The following is a 6,000-nucleotide window of genomic DNA, read 5'->3' as shown; positions in this document are numbered from 1 at the left end:
AATCAGAATTTGTATTTATTAGGTACGTAAAAGTTTAAGCAGCATGTTTTAGACACAGTTTAGACTGAATTATTTGTGAAACTTTGGAAAAACATGGATGCCAAATCTCCATAGTAGATCTACTGAATCAGAACAGCTGGAGTTGCACGCAACGTGCATTTTTTAAAAAACCTCACAGGTCAACTTCATATGTGTATCTAACATTTCTTCTAATAGTGAGAAGAAAACTACATAGTAAATGGAAATGCTTTCAGCATGAATTGTCATAAACAGGTATTTAGTTCAAATGGTGGAACTTTTTTTTTTAACTAAGGCAACAAATTTGAGGATTAACTGGAGTTTATAGATTTGTGTTATTTTTTATAAATTGATAATTAATTTGCATCATTGATAAAAATAAATCAGGGAATAACTATTTTCGATAACTTTTTCCTAATGTGTACAAAGCATTAAAATATCATTAGAATATTTGATTCTGTGTTGTTACATTGGTGGCAAAAGTTCTTTCTGGGATGGCATAAGACTACTACTAAAATTATTCTATAATTTCACATTTGAACTGTCTCTCGTGAGCGTTTATCATTGGAATTTGCCAGAATAGTGGTAGCTTCTGGGTTCTTGCTTTGTTTAGTGTGACAATAACAGAACAAGAACACTAGACATAAATCTTAGTGGGGGTTTTTCATTAAAAAAAAGTGAACTTTTGTAATAATAGCAACCAAATGACAGCAGTAACAATTTCTCGCTTGATTACATCTGGTTTTTCACCTGGCTAAGAATCTATTCTGATAAAAACCCCAAACTTCCAGATCAAAGTTCAGTTTTTGTTTTGTTTTGTCTTTGTTTTTCTTCCTAAAAAGCTATAATCTAAGATTGTAAGTTGTGTTTTTTTTTTTTAAGGAAAGATAGCCTAGGACTGGTTGTTGATTTCATAACCAGTTTTTCATTTGCTTTGGTGGATTGTTGTCTTCTGCCCATTTTCTCTATGTAAATTATTTCTAATTCTAGTCTGTAACATTAATTGCTACTTTAATTAATGCATAGTTTACCCTGAGAACGAAATAATTGATCTTATTGAAAAGTTTTTATGAGGTAAAATTCGGGATAACTTTTGGCAACTCAGTGGAATGCAAAATTTGTTTGTTTTTTCCGTTAAAGAAAAAAAAAGACAAAACCCTTATAAACACTTTGTGAAGACTCCCAGTCAATGGACAAATAATATGAGGGTTCAGAAAATTGGTAATAAAATGTAAACTCTCTCTGTTAGAAGACTTTGTGAAGCCTGCCAGCCAATGGATAAATAATATGAGGGTTCAGAAAATTGATAATGAAATGTAAACTCTCTCTGTTAGTTTCAACTGCAATGATGTGCAAAATATATTGTGCCTCACCTATATGGTGAGAACCGTAGTTTTCTGTGTAGTCATTGGATTGAATACCCAGAAGACATCTGACTTTCTTTCTCTGCTTTCAGACAGCATGGAAAAAGTGGAGTATCCTAATCTCAAAAATCTACAGTAAATTTTATTATGGAAATTGCTTTGTTAACTAACAGTAACAATTCTTACTTAAGTGGAGGGATTCTCTCAAATGTAATTTTAATATAGTTTTTTCCCCCATAGGAACCCTTTCCATCTTGTTTTGACTCTAGTGTAAATTCAGAACACTTAACTAAATTTCTGACTTGAAGGTAATCTACACTCTCCTCCTATAAGAGAATCCAATTTATGAACAGTAACTGCTAATTTGCTGGATCTCTCCCTCAAAAAATCCTATTGAGTTCCATTGAAAATGCTGAATCCTATTCTTTTTTTAAAAAATTTAGTTTATTTTTAAAAATTAATTAATTTTATTTATTTTTTGGTTGCATTGGGTCTTCGTTGCTGCTCACGGGCTTTCTCTAGTGGTGAGCAGGGGCTACTCTTTGTTGCGGTGCATGGGCTTCTCATTGCAGTGGCTTCTCTTGTTGCAGAGCACAGGCTCTAGGTATGCGGGCTTCAGTAGTTGTGGTGCACAGGCTTAGTTGCTCCGTGGCATGTGGGATCTTCCAGACCAGGACTCAAACCCGTGTCCCCTGCATTGGCAGGCGGATTCTTAACTACTGTGCCAGTAGACTCCTAGAATAGGAGTCCTGGGAATCCTATTCTAATATTTTTTAAATGGTAATTCACAGTACAAAAGGTACCTCCCAAATGTTTTGTAGCATTAAATCGACAGTTATAAAAAACAACGCATAGTTCTGAAGCTAACAGTTTGATGGCACTTCAAAATACAAGCATTGGTATAATTAGTAGGAGTCAGTTAACTATTTTATTAAATTTATCATATGTTTATTGAATGGTCTGCTATGTGAAAAACACTGTGTCACATGTATGATTTTGAACCCCTGCCTCTCCATGAGAATACATCGACTATATTCAATAATCTTAAATTCTCATCTATTTTATCTGGAGTTCCACTATGTTAGGGTTCCTTACGTAGGAACATAGGAAAATCATGGCATCAATGCAAAGTAATCTGATGATAATTCTAAAGGCTTCTCTAATAAAACAGCTATAACTATTAGGTTATGTCATTGCCATTTTGTAATTTATAGGGAGAATATATATTTGGTCTTCATCCATAGTTCCTGGCTCACAGTTCCCAAAAACCTTGGAATTTCCTGAGCACAAGGAGCAATGGGATAAAATTTGGTCTCTTATCCTTAGTTCCTCAGAATACTTTGGGGAAGGTGACTTTTGGATCCCACCCAAAGGTGGGGGCTGGTTGCCAGGAGAACCAACCATATGATTAGAGAGGAATTTTCAGTTCACCCCACTCCACCTGGGGATGGGGGAGAAGGCCTGGAGGTTGAATCAATCACGAACTGCCAATGATTTAATCAACCACGGCTGTGTAATGAAGTTTCCATAAAACCCCCGAAGTACAGGGTTTGGAGAGTGGGTCTGAGGAGGGCTTGGAGGCTCCGTGCCCTTTTCCTATGCCTTGTGCTAGGTGTCTCTTCATCCAACTGTTGATTCATATATTTTCATATCCTTTTCTATAATAAAATGGTAATCTAGTGAGTAAACAGGTTTTCCTGAGTTCTGTGAGCCATTCTAGCAAATTATTGGAACCTGAGAAGTTGGTGGGAACCTCTGATTTATAGTAAGTAGGTCAGAAGTGCAGGTAATAACCTGTACTTGGGATTGGCATCCTGAGTTGGAGGGGGTCATAGGAACCTCCAGTTTATAGCCCTTCAGTTAGAAGCACAGGTAACAACCTGGGCTTGAGATTGGCATCTGAAGTGGAGGACAGTATTGAGGACTGAGCCCTTTACGTGTGGAATCTGATGCTCTCTCTGGGGAGACAGTGTCAGAACTGAGTTGAATTCTTGGACACCCTGCTGGTGCCCTGGAATTGCTTGTTGGTGTGGGGAAGGCTCCACACACATGCAAGTTGGAATTGGGTCCAGGAACCCTTCTGGAATCATATCAAGGAACATTTGGAAGAATTTTAAATTTTAATTGCTCCCTTACTTCTGTTTAAACCCTAGGAAGACTCTGATTTTCTATTATCATTCAGAGTTTCCAAGCACAAATATTCCAAAAACTTGTGGAAAAAGAGAAAAATTATACAAACAATGGAAGGTAGATAATATTATCTGTTTATGTTAGTTGGGTATAAACAGTTAAATATATTAATTGTTAAGCCAATTGTTAAGCTATTTAGAGTGTTAGTCAAAGATAAGGGTGAAATGAACAATCTTAAATCAAGAAAGAAAAGGAAAATCAAGGAAAATTAGAAATAATTTTTCTTCAAGTCTTGTCCCATAGTGGAATTATTCTTCTAAAAGCAAAGGATTGAATAAAAAATCCTAAAGTCCAAATTTACCCTTGTAAGATATTGGTTTTCCTCTGAAGGAAAAGGCTGTGGGAACAACACTGCCTCAACCACTAGCCAAAGCATGAACTAGATGACCTAGTAAGGCTTTTCCATTTCTAATTTCTTGATCCTTGTATTCATAAATTTTCCTGTTTAATATTTTTTTCTTTCAATGGGACGTCCAAAAACTCTTGTGAAAAAGGTCCAAGATGGAAATTGCTTATTCATTGATAGTAGGGGGAAAAGAAAACATACTCATTTCACTCTGTTAAGTAGAGACAGTAAATATTCATTCCCTCTTTCATTCAACAAATATTCTTTGAGTGCTTGCTATGTGCCAGGCTCTATCCTATGAGTATGAAATGTTAGCATCCAAATTCCTAATCAACCTAATGCCTTGGTTAAAGAAATAATAATATTAAAAATAATGTATACACAGCATACTTGATTCTCTGATCCACAAATGAAAAATCAGTATTAATTACATAAAACAGGGGAGGGTTGCATGTGAGAGGAAAATTCTTGTCCTCAATGATCAACAAATTAATTCTATGTGTGCTGTTATCAGCCCCATTTCCTCATTTTGCAAGTCTTGTAGCTGCGTTCTTTGAGGCTATAGGGGGTGGAGAGTTGGAGAAGACGGTCTATAGATCTAGCTTTCATGGTCCTATCATGGTCAGTCCCATGTACCTACTCTCATGTTTCCCTGTGTTAGTTCTAGATGTTGAGATCCTTAGGACCTGGAACAAAGCTCAACACCAGGTTGGGAAAAAAGGACATAATTTTCCCTGGATGTGCTCAGGGTGTAGTATTTAAAGTACTCTGCAACTTCTATGGGATGGAAATTGTGCTAGAAACTTGTAATTGAAAGTGAGTAAAGCAGAGGTCAATGCCCTCAAGGAAGCTGCAGTTTAGAGAGGGAGGTGGATATAAATCTAGTCAATTATGATGCAGTAAAGTTCTGTACTTACACTTGGAACAAAGGTGAGAATTTTTCAGATCTATTTGGCCATAGGGAAAAAATTAAAAATTACAATCTATTTAATCAATATTGTCCAAAGGTCATTAGATATATTAAAAGTGTGGGAAAGTACTTCATTAAAATTAAAAACTTCTGCTCCCTGAAAGTCAAGGTCAAAAGGATGACAAGCCACAGACTGGGAGGAAATATTTGAAAAATATTTTTTGCAAAAAATAAAGGACTGCTATCTAAAATATACAAAGAACTCTTAAAATGCAATAAGAAAACAAAAAACCCAATTAAAAAATGGGCCAAAAGCTTTTAACAGACACCTGACCAAAGAAGACATACAGATGGCAAATAAGCATATGAAAAGATATTCTCCCTCATATGTCATCAGCAAAATGCAAACTAAAACAACAGTGAGATACTGCACACCTATTATAATGGCCAAAATCTGGAACACAGATGCACAAATGCTGGCTAAGTTGCAGAACAAGAACTTTCATTCATTGCTGGTGAGAATGCAAAATGGTACAGCCACTTTGTAAGATAGTTTGGCATTTTCTTATAAAACTAAAAGTACTCTTACCATATGATCCAGCAATCACGCTCCTTGGTATTTACCCAAAGGAGTTGCAAATTTGTGTCCACATGAAAACCTGTACAAGGATGTTTCTAGCAGTTTTATTAATAATTGACAAAACTTGGAAGCAGCCAAGATGTCCTTCAGTAGTTGAGTACACTACGGTAGTACATTCAGACAATGGAATATTATTCAGTGCTAAAAAGAAATGAGCTATCAAGCCGTGAAAAGACATGGAGGAAAATTAATATTGCTGACTGAAAGAAGCCAATCTGAAAAAGCTACACACTACATGATCTCACCTATATGACATTCTGGAAAAGATAAACCTAAGGAGACTATAAAAAAGATCAGTGGCTGCCAGGGGTAGGGAAGGATGAGTAGGTGGAGCATAGAGGATTTTTAGGGCAGTGAGGATGCTGTGTATGACACTATAATGAAGATACATGTCATTCTACATTTGTCCAAACCCACACAATGTACAAAAATAAGAGTGAACCGTAACGTAAACTGTGGACTTTGGGTGATTATGATGTGTTAACGTAGGTTCATCAGTTCTAACAAATGTACCACTCTTCTGTTACATTTC

Source organism: Neophocaena asiaeorientalis, unplaced genomic scaffold (assembly GCF_003031525.2).
Source record: "Neophocaena asiaeorientalis asiaeorientalis breed wild unplaced genomic scaffold, Neophocaena_asiaeorientalis_V1.1 scaffold148, whole genome shotgun sequence".
NCBI lineage: Eukaryota > Metazoa > Chordata > Mammalia > Artiodactyla > Phocoenidae > Neophocaena > Neophocaena asiaeorientalis.
The sequence above is the reverse complement of the archived record's forward strand: the minus strand, read 5'-3'. Positions refer to the sequence as shown.